This window comes from Neomonachus schauinslandi, chromosome 5, assembly GCF_002201575.2.
Source record: "Neomonachus schauinslandi chromosome 5, ASM220157v2, whole genome shotgun sequence".
Classification (NCBI taxonomy): Eukaryota; Metazoa; Chordata; class Mammalia; order Carnivora; family Phocidae; genus Neomonachus; species Neomonachus schauinslandi.
In genome coordinates, this window is record NC_058407.1 from 137689748 (window position 1) to 137712446 (window position 22699).

The window sequence follows — 22699 nt, forward strand, 5'->3', positions numbered from 1 at the left end:
AAAACGGGACCCTCGTGCACACGTCCGAGAACCGTCATAGGACGGGACGTGCAAGACAGGAGGGAAGGGACACCTCACGCTGCCTTCTCATCACTTCCTTCACCTTCAGGGCAGATTCGCCAGAACGTGCTGCTGGGTTTCAGTCTGCGTCTCCCCGAGAGGTGACAGGGCAGCCGTTCACACATCATTTACACCCTGTTCTCTGTCCGTTACCTGCTCACACCTTTCGTCCATTTTCCACCGGGATGTTCAGGAATCTCCCAAAGCCTTTAAATATTCTTACTACTAACTTCCAGTTACACATGCGAAAAATACTTTCTCCCTAAATGTCACTTTTCTAACTTTGTTTAGATTGATTTTGGTCACACAAAGGTTTTCATTTCTATGAAATCAGACTTACCAATCTTTTCCTTCATAGATTTTTTGTATCTTAGTAGGCAGGCCTTCCTCATTCCAACATTAAAAATATATTCTTTTATTTTTCCTCAAATGCTCCAATAGTTCGTTTCTTTTTAAATTTCGAACTTTACCTAAAATGGTGGGTATATAATCTACCTCATTCCCTTGCATCAAAATGGAGAGCCGGTTGTTAGCACCAAATACTGAATAATCTACCTTATTCTGAGTAACTTTCAACGCCAGTCCTCGTCATCCCTCCATGGGCCTCTTCCTGGAGGCTGCGCTCTTCTCCTGTCTAGGCGCCTCCCCCACCCCCCACGGTCATGTCACCGCAGCGCGATCCGACCCCTCCTCCTCCCCCAAACTCTGTCCTCCTAAAGCGACATACAGATCTTAGGCCAAGTGACAAACGACAGCAAGGTTCTCTGACAGCTCCAGCACAACGGAGGCCCGTCGAGCCCTCCTGGTGGCTGGGGTACCCACGTTGAGCGCTCAGTGATTTGTACACAAGGCCCGGGGACACAGTCCCACCTTGGGCTCTAGCCTCACTTCTGGTAACAGGACCGAACGCTTGTCACCCGCATGAACAACAACCTGGGCCGAGTGCCGGGGGGACCTGGGATGAATCGGTGCAATCCTCAGACCCCAGAAGGAGTGACAACCATCACCGATTGACAGAACTTTCTGGAAGCCCCAATCCTAACCATGCACACACTCAGTGGAAAAGACGCTTGACAAGACCCAGAACCAGGTACCTCAGTATCCTGAACACCCATCATGCAGGATGTGCAGGACTGGGCTGGGCCAGGCACCGTGGCTGGAAGAGAGGCCCGACTGAGTGGGGCCAACTCTCCCGGGCGGTCTTGGCATCCACTGCCTCAGGAGGAGCAGTACCTGAGGCCACGAAAGCCAGAGGAGTACCAGGTGATCCTCCTACTGCAGCCAGGAGGCCACACGGGTGGCCAGCGACACAGCCACATAACTTACCCACCAGCTCCACGTCCCTGCACCAGAGAGGAGTAAGTCACTGCCCTACAGCACATCCGCTCTTCTGACCCACCCGCCGCAGACGGACCCCTCCTCAGAGGCCGCGAACTGGTTCCAGCCGAATGACGGCCAAGCCAGGGCAGCGCACGTTCTTCGGAACAGGGTCCGCGCTTGCAGGAACGGATGGGGACACGGACAGCAACGCAGACAGCCTGTCCCTGGTCCTGTTTGTTTATACCTCCTCATCTAGAGTATATCTGACGTGAAGCAGACAAAATGATGGGAGCCTGCAACATCATAAAATTTTTTTATTTTTACTTTCTTTTTTAAAGTAAGCTCTAGGCCCAACATGGGGCTTGAACTCACGACCTGGAGATCAAGAGTCGCACACTCTACCAACTGAACCAGCCAGGCACCCCTATCATAAAACATTATTTTTAAATGACACTGTTATTCCTCTTCTATACTTAAAAAAATAAAACCACCAATACTGTCACCACTCTAACCACTACTGAAATTCTCATCCCAGGCTAAGTGCTAAATAAACTTTTTTCGTTTCCCCGCTTCATTTAAAGAATATTAAACTTTGGTAACTTTCTGTAAATACCCATTTGGTCAAACGAGAAAAAAACCTTCAAATTAAAGGGAAAAAGGTAGCCTGGCACGGAAGGCCCAGCCCACAGAGCATGCTGGGGAGCGTGGTGGCCCTGGAGCTCTGCTCCCTGCAGGCACTGGCCTCTGTCCTTCCCCCACGCGGCAGGACCCACGTCCAGCAGGACTGTCTGGTCCCTCCCCAGACAGGGCCCCAGCGTGCCTTTCACATGGACAAACAGTCCATCTTTCGGGCTCCCGGCTGGCTAAGTTGGTGGAGCATGTGACTCTTGATCTCGGCGTGGTGAGTTCAAACTCCACACTGGGTACAGAGATAAATAAACAAAACTTAAGAAAATAAAAAGTCCATCTTTAAGGCAGAAACCAAGAAAAACACAATTTCTTAATTTTCTACAGCCTCCAGTATAGAGCAAACCCCACTATGTACATGAGCTCTAAGTTCAGATGACAAAGGGAAGAGAAAAGAAAAAGCCGGTTATCTGTTTACCTGGTTATCTGTTTACCTTTTTAACCTTCTAGACAGCAAAGCTGGCCCTTGGGACAAAGACTGAGTGCCCTGGACCTTCGCTCCTGGCTGACACGACGAAGTTCTGGCCCGTGACCGGCGAGAGGAAATGCCAGTGGGGGAGATCGTGTCCCCACAAGACAGCCAGGCACCGGAGCACAGGCACGCACACACGCGCGCGCGCACGGGCACAGCCAACATAGCCAATTTTCCAGGTGCTGCCGGTAGAGAAACTTCCGACTTCTCCGTACCTTTCAAAGTTCTCAGAGTAAAACCTCGATGGGATGGACACAAACATGCCCAACCGCGAACATGCCCTGCCTCTGCGTTGCCTTTCTCTTTGGTTGCTGTTTGCAGAACGTTGGGTTTCCTTCTTTTGACGTTTAATTTGATATATGTTTTTACTCTTGTGTGTCTTCTGTAAAACCCAGTCTTTTTAAGATCCAGCTGGACAATTTTTTTCTTCAAATTGCATCATCTGATCCTGCTGTGCTGGGTGTGATCACTGTCAGAGAGGGGGTTGTCCACTGTCTCGTCACTAGCTTTCTGTTTGTCCTCCTGTTCCACATTCTTTAGTTCTTTCTTGACTTCTTTTGGGATAATTTTTATTTTCCATCTCCTCTCTCTAACAAAATAACCCTTTTACGATGCTTTCAGTGGTTCCCGTGACGATCACAGCAGGTGCCCTGACGTATCACAGTCCCTCCTCCCCGGCAACACAAGGTCAGAATTAATTCCATTCACTTCACTCGCACACTCACGTGCTGTCGGTCTCCTGTGTTTTAACTCTAAACATCTTACACCCCACAGGACACTGTTAGTATGGTTTTGTCCCGTGGATGGTCACCTAGAGTTACCCGCATATGTGCATCAGGTAGTCTCCAGCTGACAGCTGGTTCTTTCTGTTTGAAGAACACTCTTAGCGGTCTCCTTCAGGAAGGGGCGGCTGCCGGCAGCTGGGGCTGTCTTCATCGCCTTCATTCTCCAGAGATGTTCTCTCTGGGTTGGAAACCTACTTCTATGGAACCCTTGAGCACGTCTGCTGGGAATGTAAAATGGGACAGCCGCTAAGGAACCAGACCCCAGTATGGCAGTTCCTAAACAACAGAACAGAATGACCATATGATCCAGCAACTCAAGTGCATGGTATATCTGCGGGAACGGAAAGCAGGGTCTGGAAGAGAGGCCTGTCCCCCTGGGCCCTGGGGAACATGGCCTGCTCCACAAAAGGCAGCGAGGCACCTGCCTGCGCACCGCCCCACTAAGGGTGGGTGACAGCGACTTTCCCACTGCTAGCGCCCAGGGCCAGAGCGCGTCCCAGTCCCCATCCCTCACAGGGTGCTGCGCCCTGACGCATCACAAACAAGGGCAGCAGGACCCCAACACGGACGCAACACCAGCTGCTAGCCCAAAGGACAAAGATCTGCTTCACTGTCCCAGCAGTCACGTTTAGAGCTCTTTTTCTTTTCTAAGACGGTCCCCTGTCTCCTGCCTCCTTTCACCTGGGCGGCTCCTCAGTCCTCACTCTCACCGACATGACGTTTCCAAGAGTCTAGGCCAGGTACTCTGCACAACAGTTCATGGTTTCCTCACTGTGACATTCACAGTGGGCATTTTTTGGCAGGACTGTCACAGAAATGATGCTCAGTCACCCCAAGAACATTGAGGTTGGTTGGTCCCAATAGTGGTAGCAAACCAAGTGCCCGCCAACTTTTTCCACTCTATTACTTTTCTTTTGTCATTAATAGGTAATTTGTGGGGAGACACTCTGAGATTACACGCAAATTCTGTTACCACCCGATGATTTTCTAACCCCTTCATTCGGTTGTATTTCCTCGCTGGTATTCCACTGTAAGGAACACACTGGGGACGCCTGGGTGGCTCAGTCAGCAAAGCGTCTGCCTCCGGCTCGGGTCATGGTCCCAGGCTCCTGGGATCGAGTCCCGCATCGGGCTCCCTGCTCAGTGGGGAGCTTGCTTCTCCCTTTCCCCTCTGTGCTCTCTCTCTCAAATAAATAAAATCTTTAAAAAAAAAAAAAAAGGCAACATGTTCTCGCCACCTGCCTTTAGTTACATGTGTGTAGACTCGGACTGTTACTCCATCCAGTGGATTACAATACACTACTTTCTTTTCTGCTCATACCTGGCACTGCCCGTCAGCCTACGAACACTCCCTCGCTCTCTGGCACCCCCTACCCCAGCCCTGAGAGTCTCACCAAGAAGGTGTCCATGAGCTGCATTATCTGGATCCCTGTGATTTTCTCCTTCTCATTTTTTTAAATCATGTTGTCTTCTATCCCTGAGCACATGGTTACTTTTCATTCAGTATCTGGCTATTCTGGAAAGAGGACCAGACACTGTGTGGAAATCCTTGTATCCGGGCAGCCCTAGGACGACACACTCTTCTCCAGAGCATATGCATTTGACATGGCAGGACGCTGGGGCACCAGGAACCCCGCCACCTTAACCCAGTGTCAGGAATGGAGAGCCGCTGCACTGGGCTGCAGACACGTGGAGGGCCTGTGTTCTTCCAGACTGCACCTCCTCAGAGGGTGGAGCACCTCCCTCCTAGGCAGGCCCTGGCAGCTGGAGCCCAAGAGCCGGCCATGCCTTCCAGCTCACCCACCTGGGTTCCCTTCTCCCTGAATGGGGCCACTCCTTCCTGCCTGCCTGGTTAGTTCTGCAAAGCCTTTTTTTTTTTTAAGATTTTATTTATTTGAAGGGGGGGCAGAGAGAGCACATGCGCAAGCTGGGGGAGGGAGAGGGACAAGCAGACTCCACGCTGAGCGCAGGGCCTGACGTGGGGCTCAATCTTAGGACCCTGAGATCCCGACCTGATCCGAAACCAAGAGTTGGACGCTCAATTGACCAAGCCACACAAGCACCCCACCTTCAATCAGATTTGCTTTTTTAAAGCTTTTATTTATTTATTTGACAGAGAGAGACACAGTGAGAGAGGGAACACAAGCAGGGGGAGTGGGAGAGGGAGAAGCAGGCTTCCCGCCTAGCAGGGAGCCCGATGTGGGGCTCGATTCCAGGACCCTGGGATCACGACCTGAGACGAAGGCAGATGCTTAACTACTGAGCCACCCAGGCGCCCCTCAATCAGATTTTTTTTTAAATTCTCTCTCTCCCCACTCTCTGCTCCTCCCCGCTCCTCTCCCTCTCTCTAAAAAAATAAAGTAAATAAAAATAAAAAACAGTTCTCAACATTTCTAGCTCTTTTCAGCAGCAGGTTTGCCCTGAACCACCTGATTATCTGATATCAGAAGCATTGCTTCTCCACCTAGTGAGACCTCTTATCTCCTAGAAATCCTCCGGATGAAAGAGTCAACTAACTTGCACTCCACCCAGGTGAAATGTCGATTAGACCTCTCCATCTGCCCCACTACCTACAGCCTTAATCTGCGCCCTCGCCCCACAAGGACGCTCCTTTCAACCTCCTCAGTCAAGCATCCTTGAGTAAGAGTCTTGTGATTTTTTACTCAGCAATTCAGGCACCTACTGCATTATCCTTCACGTTCTGTCCCTGGTTGTTCTGACACAAAGATCATGCCTTCCAGGGCTTAGCAGTAATTCCACTCAGCATTCCAGAAAAGCGCTCAGGTTTCTGTCCTGCAGCAGCTTTGCACACTCAGGTTGACAAGCTGGCCCCACCGGCCTCTCGCATTCACGTCGGTCTGGAGGGAATGTCGGGGACCACACACCAACGTCCCCACACTGTCTTTCCTAAGCAATTCAGGTGGTCTCTGGTCAGCTGAGGTGACAGGTGGGCCTCATGGCTGACGGGTCAAGGAAGCCCCATGGGCTCCTTCTTTCCTCTGGTCTGTTTATTTTCTGCATCTGAAATGAATCATTGTTAACATGCCTGCTCTGACCCCCCCACCCCAGCTCTGATTCCTTGATTGTGTCCTCAGCAGTGCCTGGCACAGAGACAGTAAACCAGCCCCTTGTACCCAACCCCCACCTCCTGACCCTGACCTTGGCACTGTGCTCAGTGCCACAGATGCCATAAGCCCTGCCCCTGGCAAAGTCACTCCTATGTCCAGACTTGTCCCTTTGCAAGACCTACACCCTACTAGCTCAAGCCCTTGTATACTATGTACACAAGTGGATCAGGATAGGAGCTCTATTGCCATAGAGACCGTAGCAGGTGTCCTTAGTGAGCAGAGTCTCAAGTCTGCTGATGCCCTGGCCCTCTCCTTCTGGGCGATTCTAGGACCTCGAGGCAGCCTGGCAGCATGCAGCTGGCAAACTACTGCTGCACACACCTGAATTCCCTGTGTGGATGTATTCTGAAGCCCGAAGACGACTGCGGTCACCTACGTATTTATCAGTTCTTATCTACCCACACTGACCACGAGCATGTCAGGCCGTCCCCCGTCGGCGTGGAGTCCCCTCTGGGATGGTGCACAGAGCCCCGCTCACCATCTGCCCATCCCCGCAAACTGCCAGACAAATGGCTGCTCCTCGAAGGCCATTTCTTCCTGAGTCCACTGCACACCATCTGTGTGAAGGCTTCGGAGTCACCTCCTGTTCTTCTTGCTGCCCTGTAGAAACTTCCTTCTGGCTCATCCTCTAACGGACTCATCTGTTCAATCCATCCATGGGATTTTTTATTTTGGCTGTTGTAGATCTTATTTCTTAAACCATCCTCTATGGTGGCCACTAGCTACATGTGCTATTTAAATGTCATCAAAATTACATGGATTAGAAGTGCAGTTCCTCGGGCACAGCGGCCACGCTGCAGGGGCTCTTACAGGGGTGCAACCGGGGCTGGGGAGCTGTGCAGCCAGCGTGGACCGGCACACGGCAAGGGCCCTGGAAGATCTCTCTGGCTGCCTGAGGTCACTACCTCACTGCTCCCTCTACTGTTGTCTGGAGAACCTGTCAGCGAGCCCTGAATGCCGCGCTGGAGAGAGCTTACGTTTACAGGCTGTCCGACACCCCATGTCTGGAGCTTTGCCAAGGCTTACTCTGGCGTCTGCTTCCGGTGGCCCCCGCTCGCGTGTCTGGCCACCCATCGCTGCGGACTGGCCGCTGTTAGAACGTTTCCTGCGGGAGTCACTGTGGGTTTGGATGAAGTGCCTTCTGCCAAATGCCAGAACCACCCGCACCCAATCTGAAGCTGTGCTCCTGGGGTGACTCTGGCTCTGGGTCCCTGCTTCCGGGTCACCGGGCCCAATGCAGAAGCACCCCTGGTCCGAGGCTGGGAGTGTGTCCCCAGCCCTGGGAGCTGACAAAGGAAAGCCCCAAATTTCCCCAAATTTGACCTCGGAAAGATCCTCCCTCGTAGTTTGCTCATTGGATTTTCCTCTGTACGTTTAGTCTGGTCAGTTCTTGAACACATTTTTGATCCTAAGAAATGTTTACTTGTATAAAAGTGGAGAGAACAACGTATGAACCCAAGGCTCCAATCACTCACCTCCACAACGACCCCTTCACGACCAGCCTGTCTCCCCCGGGCCTCAAACACCTCACCCACTCCTGCCGTCACTTAGAGGCAGACCCCAGGCATGTGGCGTGTACCTGGCCACCACAGCTATTTCAGCAGAGGGCTGGTCAGGAGACCCTGGCCCCAAAAGCACCAAGTCCCGCCTTGGGTCAGGTAGGTAGGAAGAAGGGGCTGTGAGCACCTTCTCCCACGTGTCTTTCCTCAAACTCCTAAGGTATAAGGAAAGCCAGAAGACCTCATCATTGTGCAAATAGTGGCCAATGCTGGCTTCGTCCTCTGCGTGCCCTGCTCACATCAAGACGCCCACGTGAGGGCAGCTCCAGCTTGGACCTGGGTTCTGATTAGCGCTCTGCTCTGCCTAACCAGCATGTTCCTCCCCATTTTCTGCAGGACCTTCTGCTAGTCCTGTGGCCGTGCCGGAGGTCCTCGCCTGCAGAACCAGAGACAAGAGAAGTAGCATGCCTCTCAGGCCCACACGCACTGGCCGGCGGGAGCAAGTCAGGGCCTCACTCTAGACCACAGTGTCCTGCAACAACTCCAGGAGAGGCGTGGGGATTTGGTTTCTTCCCTGCGTTTTTAAAAATTCTGTAGAAAACTAAAGAGTTACAGAATCTCTGGGAAGGAACAATAAAAACGAAGAGCAGAAAGGAGAGAGAGGAGTGACCTTTCGTGCCCTGCTCCAGCCCCTGGGCTCCCCTCTCCAGACAGGTGCACTCATTGGTTCCCACAGTACGTGACACGGTTGTCTGCTTACAGGTAAAATAGGTTACAATGGCGTGCTTGCCATACACAGCGGCTCAATATCCCCCTTCCCGAGACGAGGAGACAGAGGAGAGGCAAGTTAGATACTTCTGGTGCCGGGGCCTGTCATACACTGATGAAAACGCAGGCGGGAGGATGAGAAAGTCGGAAAGCAAAGCCCAGCCAGGCCCCTGACCTGGGACAACACCAGAGGGCCTCACCAAAGAGTTTGGGGAGAGTCTGATGCAGCTTCTCATATGAAGTAAAAGCAGGGGACAGAGTAAGGTGGGGTGGCCTGGCCTGGAAGACAGGAGAGTGGGCCGCCAAAGCAGGCAGACCCGCGATTGAAGTCAGGGACAGTGTTCCCACTTTAAAGCGGTCATCTCTTGGGGGCGCCTGGGTGGCTCAGTCGGTTAAGCGACGGACTCTGGATGTCGGCTCCTGGATGTCGGCTCCGGGCATGATCTCAAGACCCTGAGATCCAGCCCGGTGCCAAGCCCTGCATTGGGCTCTGTGCTCAGCAGGGAGTCTGCCTGAGACTCTCCCCCTCTGCCCCTCCCTCGGCCCCTCCTGCTTGTGCGCGCCCGTGTGTGCACGAGATTCTCCCCCTCTGCCCCTTCCCCGGCCCCTCCTGCTTGTGCACGCCCGTGTGTGCGCGCGATTCTCCCCCACTGCCCCTTCCTCGGCCCCTCCTGCTTGTGCGTGCCGTGTGTGCACGAGATTCTCCCCCTCGGCCCCTCCTGCTTGTGTGCGCGCGTGTGTGCACGAGATTCTCCCCCTCTGCCCCTCCTGCTTGTGTGCACGAGTGCACGAGATTCTCCCCCCGGCCCCTCCCACTTGTGTACGCGCGCATGTGCAGGAGATTCTCCCCCTTGGCCTACCCCACCCCCCGCTCGTGTGCGCGCGCATGCGGCGCACACGCTCACTCTCTCTCTCCAGAAAGAAAGAAAGAAAAGAAGGAAGCTGTCAGCTCTTATTAAATTGGAAAGCTGGCTGACAGGAAGGAAGGGCCAAGGAGGCGGCCTGGTGGTCAGCTTGTCCTTGCCTCGCTCTGACTAACCCTGCCCCCACCGAGGCTCCCCTGTCCTTGCCTGGGCCGCTGGGCTGGGCTACTCATTGACCTCAAGGAGGCCACCACACCGAAGTGGCCAGTGTCCCTCCACCCAGGCGGCTCACAGTGCAGACAGACCCTTGGGCCACTGCTCCGGGACAACCTCACCCCACCACCTGCTGCGGGACGGAGGTAAGCTGGTCCTCCCTCAGGCAGCTTCTGTGACTGAAGCGCGAGAACGGGAGCGGCGACAAGTACCTGCCACGGCTCATTTCCTCCCCAGCGCGCTCGGCCCAGGACAGCCTTCAGGGTTCTGACACGTGACTCGAAGGTGCACGGACAGTGCTGGGGCCTGGGGCCCACGGGACCCCAAGGCCACCTGCTCCCTCACCTCCGGGCGACTGTGCAGGAAGGACAGTCCCCACACAGACTGTCACTGGTGCTCGGGCCACGGTAAGAGCTAGTCCGGTCACCGCTGGTCATCTGTGATACGGCCAGACTAACGCGCACAGTGCTCTTGGCCATCTCCTCCACCCCTGGCAACACCACTGTCTACAGCTGCGTGCACCTCTCTCCCTGCTGAGTGCCTCTCTCTGGTCCTAAATACTCTCAGGCCTCCCCTGGGACTTTCTACTAAGAGTTAATGAAAATGGTCTCCACCCCTAAAAATACTTGACGAACGGCTATCTGCTTGCCGTCGGCAAACTGCAAAGGTGTGCACGGTCTGCTGAGTGGACTCGCACACCACATCAGTTAATTTTAAGCTTGCTTTCCTTATCTTACTCAGGACCCCAAGATGAAGAGTGGCACGCTCCACTGACTGAGCCAGCCGGGTGCCCCACATCAGGTAATTTTAACTAAACTAACCAAAAGGAACAAATGCCTGAAGTGATTTCTGCAAAGTGAGAAGACAGCCCCCAGGGCGCCTGGTGGCTCAGCTGGGAGAACATGTGATTCTTCTTCTTCAGGTCTTGAGTTCAAGCTCCACACTGGGGCGAAGAGTTTACTTAAAAAGTAAACAAATAAAAATAAAATAGAAGTTTAGAAGTAGGTCAAGCTTCAAGCCATCCCACAACATCTCTTAAATACACCCATAAGGGGCACCTGGGGGGCTCAGTCATTAAGCATCTGCCTTCAGGTCATGATCCCAGGGTCCTGGGATTGAGCCCCGCATCAGGCTCCCTGCTCAGCGGGAAGCCTGCTTCTCCCTCTTCCACTCCCCCTGCTTGTGTTCCCTATCTCGCTGTGTCTCTGTCAAATAAATAAATAAAATCTTAAAAAAAAAAAAATCTCACCCTGTGAGATTACAGAACCCTAAAGGACACATTAGCTCATGAAATAGACAAATTTAACTGACAGCTATTTTGTCAAGACAAATAACAATTTATACTACAAACAGCACCGCGTCAGTGTCACTCACTCACCTTCACAAAACCGAGGGGGAGGGGCGTCCTGAGCTCAGACGCTGCCATGCTGTGATCAGCGTGCACCCGAGGGCCAGCAGCCAGGCCAGGCAAGAACACCCATGACACATCACCAAGCAACCCCCTGCCCATCCCAGAGCCTGGTCCTCACCGAGACCCGAGGGACAGTGGCCGTTGGCAGGAGCCCACACCTGTCATGGCTCTGCCCCAGCCCTTCTCCCCCAGTCCTAAAAGTCTAGTTCCCTTAGAGGAAGGCATGTAAACTGCTTTGTTAGAAACAGCTTTCCCGAAGTGCAACGCACCACACCACATACATATCGTTAACGCTCACACCGTAATGACTTCTAGGATACATCCACACCGGTGCAACCACTGCCACAAGCAAGACAGTAAATGCTTCTGTCACCCCAAAGTTCCCTTGTGCCCCCCACCTCCAATGTCACTAGCGGCTAGGAGGCGTTTTCTACAACTCTGCGTAAATGGGACCACACGGGGCCACGTGCGCCTCTGTCTGGCTTCCTTCGCTGGGCACACCTGTTCTGACATCCGTGCAGGCTCTGCTCTCATCGGCAGTCCGTCCCTCCTCTGCGGGTGGCACCGCGGGCTACAGGCACCACGGCCTGCTTCTCCAGCCACCTGGCAACGGCCCCCTGGGTCGTGGAGGGTGCTGTTAACCTGGGCTGGGGGGTTAAATTTCTGCATTTTTGCATAGATCATATAAGGTAGAAATTTTTATGGCTGACATTGGCCTGACTCCTGTCATTTTTAGTGTAAACTTCTTGATGTTATTTGTTTTATGGGTAATAATACCTACGTGTGAATGTGGGCACCATCCTCAAGCTCCTGCAGTAACACAGGTCCCCCCCCAGGTGCACAACACGGCACAGCTGACAAAGACCGGCACCCCCACACACACACCTGCACTCTCCCAATGGGAGGGAGTATGGGTCTAGACCCAAATCTAGGGCCGGAGCTCTTTTCCACCAAGCGAGAACATCATCACCCACACCAGAGCGACATGGCCAGCCTTCAGATGGGGTTCTGCCCAGCATCCAGGTGTCACTCACAGGACCAGCCAGCCCCTAGGGAGAAGGAAGGAGAGCCGGCTTCCTAACAAAGCAACGTGCTCCAAGAGTTCTGTCTTCTTACAGAGCCTTCAACGCCATAAGAAATGACCAAGACAAAGGCACCAGAAGGGTCGGGATGGACGTTTCCTCATTTCAAATTAACCTCTTTACAAAATGCAGAGCACCAGCCTCCCGAGAAGACATACTTCTGTGCTTCTCCAGCAGCAGACACAACTTCAGGCCATGGTGCCCACATTCACACGTAGGTATTATTACCCATAAAACAAATAACATCAAGAAGTTTACACTAAAAATGACAAAAGTCAGGCCAATGTCAACCATAAAATATCTACCTTATATGCTCTATGCAAAAGTGCAGAAATTTGGCCCCTACACAAACCCACAGCCAAGGTTAACAGCCCCCTCCACTGACTCCCCCACACACCCCGACTTACACACCCATCGTGGGCTTCAGATGACAGACACTTGGGTCAGCATGGGGGCAGGACAAGTGTGGCCAGAGGCTGAACAGACAGCCTTCCGCCGACACATAGACCACAGAGGACATGGGCCACCCCTGACGGAGCGCAGAGATAACTGCGGTGGGAGGAGATGGAAGCTGAATGAGTCACTTGGTGGCTCCAGGTGAGAGCTTCCTGCTCGGCCATCATGGTATCTGTGCAGGAGGTTGCCCATGGTTACACATTCCTGCAGGCACTTTATTTTTATTCTACAGTTGGCGCACCCCACCCAACACAGGGTCTGGGTTGTGCAACATATCAGAGGCCCTTTATGGTCAAAATCAAACAGTAAGATGGGAGGATGTGTGTTCTGTGAACAGGCACAGCACAGACTGAGCCAGGTGGCCACTGGGTGGCCACTCACACTTGCCCCCCATCGCCAGAGGTGGGCAGAAGAGAAGCCTAGCTCTAGAGTGGCCCCCGGGGCCAAATCCCACTCACCACCACTCACCAGCTACTGACCTTCTTCAAGCTGCCATTCGTCTCCTGCCAAGTGGAATGACAATGGTTCCAAGTGTCTAAGGAACGGCACACACAGCATTTGCTGAGGGTCAGCATAAGATGCAGAAAGCCCTCCATGCCGACCACGACCGTGCTGTCCTGGCACCGTGTCCCTCACATCCAGAGAGAAATCCTGGACGGGAAAGCCTCCAGGCAGCAGTTAAGACCCATCATTCCACCTAATTTTCCGTAAGAGTCAATATGAAGGCGAACAAACCAGACTCGAGGCTCTGGTCAGAAGCACGTGATACTCACGGGAGCCCAAGCCCTGGAGGACGGGTCCCCAGGACAGGAGGCAGGCAGGCAGGATCCCCTAGTACTACTCCCTGTGCCACCCTTCTTACATGTAGCTGTGCTCCTGAAACCAGCAGCTCTCCCAAACAACCGTGGGAGACACACACGTGGGCCACATGGATCAGGACCCTGTCTTTGTGGGGGACATAAAGATCCGTTTATGCCAAGAGGACTCTAGAGGGATCTAGATAGAACAGTGCTATCTCTGAGCAGTGGGACATTACATCAGTTTTGGCTCATCTGTATTTTCTTATTTTCCTGCACTAAACGTACCCTTATATGACTTTGACAATAACCTGTCTCGTGATTGATCTGTGCAGAACAGTTACTGAAATGTACAGAACAACATATGTGAAGAGGACTGAGAATCAGTAAGCACTGTACAGAAGTCACTCATGGAACTTCCTAGTGGGGCTCTGGCACGATGAGCTAATAACTAAACTAGACACACTGCCAGTCTGCTCAACATCAGTGGGATTCTCTTCAGGGCCTGGACTTACAGAGATGTTTCACTTTTGATTTTCAGGTTGTCATGGATCAGATGAACAGGAAGGTTAGCAACGCCTGGGGGGCTCGTCTGTGAAGCGTCTGCCTTCGGCTCAGGTCATGATCCCAGAGTCCTGGGATGGAGCCCCGCATCGGGCTCCCTGCTTCATGGGGAGCCTGCTTCTCCCTCTCCCTTCTGTTCTCTCTATCAAATAAGTTTTAAAAAATGGCAGATCACACGTCAGACTCATAATGTCTTTAACACAGGTCAGAATCAGTCCATAATCCAAAACAAGATGCAGAAGCTTACAAATGAAGATCCCACAAAGCTGGGAAGAAGACCTATTCTCAGCTTTGAAGCTACAAGACCAAAACAGTGACTTTGGAAAAACGTGGTTTATTAAAAATAATTTTTAGGGGCGCCTGGCTGGCTCAGTCATTAAGCGTCTGCCTTCAGCTCAGGTCGTGATCTCAGGGTCCTGGGATCGAGTCCCACATAGGGCTCTCTGCTCAGTGGGAAGCCTGCTTCTTCCTCTGCCACTCCCCCTGCTTGTGCTCTCTCTGTCTCTCTCTCTGTCAAATAAATAAAAATCTTAAAAAAAAAAAAAGTTTAGGGCGCCTGGGTGGCTCAGTTGGTTAAGCGACTGCCTTCGGCTCAGGTCATGATCCTGGAGTCCCTGGATCGAGCCCCGCATTGGGCTCCCTGCTCGGCAGGGAGTCTGCTTCTCCCTCTGACCCTCCCCCCTCTCATGTGCTCTCTCTCATTCTCTCTCTCAAATAAATAAATAAAATCTTAAAAAAAAAAAAAAGTTTAAAAAAAAGTTACTGGAGGGCGCCTGGGTGGCTCAGTCGTTAAGCGTCTGCCTTCGGCTCAGGTCATGATCCCAGGGTCCTGGGATCGAGTCCCGCATTGGGCTCCCTGCTCGGCGGGAAGCCTGCTTCTCCCTCTCCCACTCCCCCTGCTTGTGTTCCTGCTCTCACTATCTCTCTCTGTCAAATAAATAAATAAAAATCTTAAAAAAAAAAAAAAGTTGGGGCGCCTGGGTGGCTCAGTTGGTTAAACGACTGCCTTCGGCTCAGGTCACGATCCTGGAGTCCCAGGATCGAGCCCCACATCGGGCTCCCTGCTCGGCAAGGAGTCTGCTTCTCCCTCTGACCCTCCTCCCTCTCATGTTCTCTCTCTCATTCTCTCTCTCTCAAATAAATAAATAAAATCTTTAAAAAAAAAAAAAGTTACTGGATTTTTCTGCTTATGAGTTTTCTCTCACAATGTTTCAAAAGGATTTTCTCTTTATTTATTTATTTATTTTAAGATTTTATTTATTTGATAGAGAGAGACACAGTGAGAGAGGGAACACAAGCAGGGGGAGTGAGAGAGGGAGAAGCAGGCTTCCTGCCGAGCAGGGAGCCCGATGCGGGGCTCGATCCCAGGACTCTGGGATCATGACCCGAGCCGAAGGCAGACGCTTAACGACTGAGCCACCCAGGTGCCCCAAAAGGATTTTCTCTTTAAAGGGTTTTACTTTATCCAAATGAACTTCACAGGACCACCTAATGAGAAAGCCAAACTACAAAGGATCCATGCAATGTGCTCATATGTAAAGAGAACATATAATGACAGCTGCGCATGTGGGAACGTGGCCAGGGACGCTCTTATTTGCCCATCTTTCTTCACCATGGAAATGTTTTTATCTTTAAAGCATCTCCAACACAGTTCCATGTAGTGTCACAGAACTTTACATTCCAAAGCGAATGAAATTTCAAAGAACCAAGGTACAAGTCTGATATTCCTTCATTCCTGTTCCCTCCATTGCTGGGATCTCCAACAAGGCATGTCTGCCACTGGCCTCACCCCAGCCCGACCTCTACTTTAGAACACAGCACCAGGCCTAACACTGCTATTTCCACACCAGCGAACTGCAGAGGTTGCCTTGAGGGCAAGTCCTGGCCCCAATGCTGGGAACTCCAGGTAAGGGGGAAGAGGGTTCCAGCACAGGCGCACCTACGGGCCTCTGCTTTCTGTCCCCCCAGCAAAAGTACCAGGGACACGGGCTCAAAATGTCTGCATACTTAGCTTGCTGATGAGAGCTGAATGCTAAACATCTTTGTGTTGGGGCATGCATACACGCCCCAACACACAGGACACACAGAGCTGAGTGTACCTGGCATGTGTCTGCTGGGCAGCATTGTATCTGCCAAGACCTTGAGTTTGTTCCTCAACTAGTTATGTTCATCTTCTTCCCCAGCAGTGAACTTGGCCACCAATCCATCCAATCATCTTTGTCACATGGGGAATGGGGCATAAACTAAGATGGATAAAAGCTATGTAATTCAAAACACAAAGAAAATCCTAGAAATGTCTGCAGTAATTAGTAAAGTCATGTTTATAAGTGAAAAATGAGGGGCGCCTGGGTGGCTCAGTCGTTAAGCGTCTGCCTTCGGCTCAGGTCATGATCCCGGGGTCCTGGGATCGAGCCCCGCACTGGGCTCCCTGCTCAGCGGGAGGCCTGCTTCTCCCTCTCCCACTCCCCCTGCTTGTGTTCCCTCTCTGGCTATCTCTCTCTCTGTCAAATAAATAAATAAAATCTTTAAAAAAAAAAAGAAAAATGAATATATATGCAAAAGATCCAGAATTTATACTTAAATATACCATACTCTATGTGACTGACCTAATAATTTTAGGTCATATCCATTTCTCATAAGAAAATCCCTACTTTGGGGTGCCTGGGTGGCTCAGATGGTAAGCATCTGCCTTCAGCTCAGGTCATGATGTGTAATTATGTTAAATATAAATAAACTATGCCAATTAAAAGGAGATAATCTGGATTTTTAAAAAAACTAACCATGGCTTATAAAAGAAATAATTTAAATATAAGAATATAGAAAAGTTGAAAATAAAAGATGAGAAACCACATAAGTCACACAAATATTAACAAAAGAAATCTGGGACAGCATTACCAATATCAAATTAGATTTTAAAGCAAGAAACATTAAAAAAAATTTAAAAAGCAAGAAACATTAGATATAAAGAGAGATTTCATAATAATAAAAAGGTCAATCCATAAGGAATATATACTCTAAATATGTACGCATTCAAACTATGGTTCAAAACACATAAAGCAAAATCTAACAGGAATAGTACACCTGAAACTAATATAACACTACATGTTAATCATACTTAAAAAAAAAACTATAAATATAATAAGAAATAGATATTAACATTCATAATGGGAGATTTTAGCCAATAAATTCAGCCTCAACATTCAGTAATAGTGGTGCTAAACATTTAAGTCATAGCTTGTTCCTGTACACTTTTTTTTTTAAAGATTTTTTGTTTATTTTTTAACAGAAAGAGAGACAGCGAGAGAGGGAACACAAGCAGGGAGAGTGGGAGAGGGAGAAGCAGGCTTCCCGCCAAGCAGGGAGCCCGATGTAGACTCGATCCCAGGACCCTGGGATCATGACCTGAGCCGAAGGCAGACGCTTAACGACTGAGCCACCCAGGCGCCCCTCCTGTACACTTAATAAATCAGAAAGAATGTCTTTATCGGATTTTTTTTTTTTTTAAAGATTTTATTTATTTATTTGAGAGAGAGAATGAGAGAGAGAGCACACGAGAGGGGGGAGGGTTAGAGGGAGAAGCAGACTCCCCGCTGAGCAGGGAGCCCGATGCGGGACTCGATCCCGGGACTCCAGGATCATGACCTGAGCCGAAGGCAGTCGCTTAACCGACTGAGCCACCCAGGCGCCCGCTCTTTATCGGATTTTTTAAAAAATTATCTACTTCTTTGTCAAAGTGAGAGGTCAAAAAAGGTAAAACCAATGCAGAGGCAGCTAATGGCTGTCACTATAAATTCAAGTAGCAGCTTCCTTAATAAAAGACAGATCCCAAAAAGATGATGTGAGTGCCATGGCTCAAGTGCATAAAGCCATCAAACTCTAAGTCCTGCACATATTTTCTAATAACTAGAATCATTTCAACTCAACACATATTTATCAAGAGCAGACCTGGAAACCACTACCTTAAGCCAAGAGATACAGATAAGACAAAAACACAGTCCCTTCTCAAAAGACTTTGAGTTGGGGCGCCTGGGTGGCTCAGTTGGTTAAGCGTCTGCCTTCGGCTCGGGTCATGATCCCAAGGTCCTGGCACTGAGCCCCTCATCGGGCTCCCTGCTCAGCGGGGAGCCTGCTTCTCCCTCTCCTGCTCCCCCTGCTTGTTGCTCTCTCTCTCTCACTCCCTCTCTTAAATAAGTATTTTTTTAAAAGAGTTTTTTAAAGGCTTTGAGTTATTTAAAGCTAAATTTGAAAGTCGTTTCAATATACTTTTACGATTTCCCACTAACCACCACTCAAGATCACCAATAATCTCTACATTGCTAAACTTAATGACTGTCAGTCCCCATCTTACTTCACCTATTAGCAGCGTTTGACAGCTAATCATTCCATCCTTCCTAAACAGTTTCTTCGTTTGGTTTCCAAGATGCCACACTCGACTGGTTTCTTTCTTACTCATCTCCCATCCCTGAAGTCTCAACGGTGGAGTGTCACCTAACTCCTTTTCTCTATCTGCACACACACTCCGGCAATCTCAGGGCTCAGGGCTCTAGGTGCCATGCATACACTGACAACTTGAGAGAGAGAGAGAGAGAGACCAAAGCAGAAACTGCAGTGGCTTTTTTAACCTCGTCTCAGAAATGTCAAACCACCTCTCTGAGCTATGTCCCACTACGCTCCCTTCCAGCCCTTTGTTCCAGCCATGCTGCCTTTCTCACTTTTCCCTCTACCTAGAATCATCTTCCTCCAGGTACACGGTTTGTGCTCTCACTTTTTTGAGGTCTTGCTCAAAAGTCATCCTCTAAAATGGGACACTCTCTGGCAACACTTTGTTAAAATTACAACCCTCCCCCTGCCCTTCACTGCCCTTTCTCACCTGCTATTTCACCACAGTACTTATCACCATCTGGAACATTCTATATTTTACTTTTTTCACCTTTTATCTCTCCCTGTTGAAATAAAATGTAAGCTCCATGAGCGGAGGGATTCTGTCTGCTTTGTTCACTGGTGAATCTCCAGCTGCTAGAATAACAGTTGGCATACAGCACTCACTGAATGAATGCATCTGTATTTCTGTCAATTCTCCTTCTAGAGGGGCAGCTGTACTGAGCTACACACAGTAGAGGTATCTTTCCCTGTCTGCTCAGACACAGCTTTTCTTGGACATGTGTGTACCACTGCCCTTTACTCTCCTTTTGTTATCTGAAACGTCATGATCGTATAATAGTCCATTACCAGAATAGGGATCAACTGTCCCCTCTAAGAAGAACAAACGTCCTCAGGAAGATCCAGTAACAAACCAAGAGTCACACAAGAAGGAAAAACAGCAGCTACATCTACCCCAAGACTCCAACCCTTCAGCTACATCAGTACGGGCAAGCCTGACCCACAGGGGAAATGTGCTCCGAAGAAGTTACACGTATGCATAGGATTTTTATTCACTGAGTGATCTCGGGGTATTACAGACATCCTGAATGAATTTTCACAAAAAAAGAAAGAACTCTTTCACAATGCTGCCACCTCCAAATCATATATTTTACAGTAATCACATCAGACCTCCGCTAAACTGCATGCTCACATCTCCTTTTCCTTCACAGATTTCTTCTCACAGAGTTCTCTTACCTTTGCAAACCAGGCCTAGCTCTATACATACGAGGGGCAGTCTTCCTCCCACATATATGCGGGACTTCTTGGCAATAACCAACCATACCTCCCTACTGAGGGAGGACAGAGGGCATGATGCTAACGACAAGAACTGTTTGAGCAACATGTGAGGGGAAGGCAGGCCTTCAGGGCCCTGTCCTCACATCCAGCACAGTCACACAACTCCTCCTCACACATTCCTGTAGGACATCAGAGACAATCGCTGGAAGAATGAAAATCAAAGGCTCCTATTTAGGGAAATCAGGTACAGGGCAAGACATTACAGGGACTAAGACTGAAAATTGAGGAACTAGATGAAAGTGTGCATGGGCACCTGGGAAACCCCAAACTCCCTTATCTGTTCAGCTCCAGAATCCAACAGCCAGCCCCCACAAAAAGGGGGGACTTAAAGCATCCCTCTCAAGGGGAAGCAAATCACCCCAGAGAAAAGACCCCACAAAGAAAGTCCACTGGCAGCGTGAACACTGAGTATACCACTCAAAAAGGCCAGCTCACATGCAGCTTTCAACCAGTATCTCTAGAGCCTCACTTTTACTTTATTTTTTAAATATTTTATTTAGGCGCCTGGGTGGCTTAGTTGGTTGGGTGACTGCCTTCGGCTCGGGTCATGATCCCAGGGTCCTGGGATCGAGCCCCACATCGGGCTCCCTGCTCGGCAAGAAGCCTGCTTCTCCCTCTCCCACTCCCCCTGCTTGTGTTCCCTCTCTTGTTGTCTCTCTGTCAAATAAATAAAATCTTTAAAAGGGAAAAAGAAAATAAATAAAGATTTTATTTGACAGAGAAATAGAGAGAGCCAGAGAGCACAGCCCAGTGAATGGCAGAGGGAGAGGGGGAAGCAGACTCCCCACTGAGCAGGGAGCCTAATGAGGGACTCGATCCCAGGACCCTGGGATCATGACCTGAGCAGAAGGCAGACGCTTACCTGACTGAGCCACCCAGGCGCCCCTGGTACCTCACTTTTAAACAAGAACAGCCAAGGATCATTTGGGTAAAACTTCCAGCAAGGAGGACAGAAACCAAAACAAACCATTAAGAAAGGAACTAGGAGGACACAAAGACTATCCTACGCAGAAAGCTGGGCAAACAACAATTAAGAAGTAATAACTAACATCTCCAGAAAGATTTTTTTTTCAATTTTTATTTATTTATTTGACAGAGAAAAAGAGACAGCGAGAGAGGGAACACAAGCAGGGGGAGTGGGAGAGGGAGAAGCAGGCTTCCCGCTGAGCAGGGAGCCCAACGCGGGGCTGGATCCCAGGACCCTGGGATCATGACCTGAGCCGAAGGCAGACGCCCAACCGACTGAGCCACCCAGGCGCCCCTCCAGAAAGATTTTTTTTTTTTAAAGATTATTTATGTAATTTATTTGACAGAGAGAGACAGCGAGAGAGGGAACACAAGTAGGGGGAGTGGGAGAGGGAGAAGCAGGCCTCCTGCGGAGCAGGGAGCCTGACGCAGGACTCGATCCCAGGACCCTGGGATCATGACCCAAGCCGAAGGCAGATGCCCAACGACTGAACCACCCAGGCCCCCCTCTCCAGAACGATTTTTAAATGTTGACCCATGAGCAGAAAAAGTACAGTAGAGTGTATATTCAGAAAACAAGGGCAGGGGGTGTCTGGGTGGCTCAGATGGTTAAGCCTCTGCCTTCGGCTCAGGTCATGCATGATCCCAGGGTCCTGGGATCGAGCCCCACATCGGGCTCCTTGCTCAGCAGAGAGCCTGCTTCTCCCTCTCCCTCTGCTGCTCCCCCTGCTTGTGTTCTCTCTCTCTGTGTATATCTGTGTCTCAAATGAATAAAATCTTAAAAAAAAAAGAAAAAGAAAAAGAAAACAAGGGCAGAAAAATTTAGGAGAAAAGTAGGAGAAAAAGAGATTTAAAATTTAAAGGTTCATTCCAGATGGTCCAACTTCTAAATAATAGGAAGCTCTAAAATGAGAAAACAGTGAAAATGGGAAATAGGAAATTATTGAAGAAATAACATTTAACAAACTCCCAAAATTGAAGGACTAGTTTCTTCAGCACAAAGAAATTAAAAAACCCCACAGCAAGTACTATGAGACAGCACTGCTGATAAAACATCCAAGAAATGTTCAGAGAGAAGGGGATAGCCACATCTACGGGAATATAAATAGAATGGAGTCAGGCTTCTCGGGAACAAGGCTGTAAGAAAGAAGACAGTAGTGCAAATGCTTTAACTTCTGAACATCCCCCAGACTGGAATTACAAACCCACTCAAGCGCTCCTCCACACACACAGCAGCCACACTCAGAAAGGTAGGTGTGAGGGACCACAAGTCTACACCACCCCAAATCCATTCCGGAGCCCTGACCCCAGTGCAGCTGCATTTGGAGGGAGCCTCTAAAGAAGGTGAAATTTGAATGAGGCTGTGAGTCGGGGGCCCTGACCCAACAGGATTAGAGTCCTTACTCAGACAGAGCAGGGAGCTGCTCCCACTCCAGGCACACAGTGAGATAGATGGTGGCCGTTTGAAAGCCAGACCAAGAGGCCTTGCAAAGAAATCTCCCTGCCGGGCCTTGATCCGGAACTTCCAGCCACCAGAATTGTGAGAGGTAAATGTGTGCTGTTTAAGCCCCCATGGCTATGGTGTTTTGTGGGGGCAGCCTGAGCAGACTCATACATGAGTGTAAGACACAGCTGGAAATAACTGGGAGGGGGGACATGGACTGCCAAGCTTAGTTATCAGCCTTTTTTTTTTTTTAAGTATTTTATTTATTTATTTGACAGAGAGAGACACAACAAGAGAGGGAACACAAGCAGTGGGAGTGGGAGAGGGAGAAGCAGGCTTCCTGTGGAGCAAGGAGCCCAACGCGGGGCTCGATCCCAGGATCCTGGGATTACGACCTGAGCCAAAGACAGACGCTTAACGACTGAGCCACCCAGGTACCCCAGTTATCAGCCTTTTGGTATTATTT

General features: G+C 50.2%; 1 protein-coding gene across 2 annotated transcripts in view; it reads right to left on the reverse strand.

Moving 5' to 3' along the window:
- The window catches only part of AXIN1 (axin 1), a 52160-nt gene that overhangs the window by 19649 nt on the left and 9812 nt on the right, over positions 1 to 22699 (reverse strand). The window lies entirely within an intron of this gene.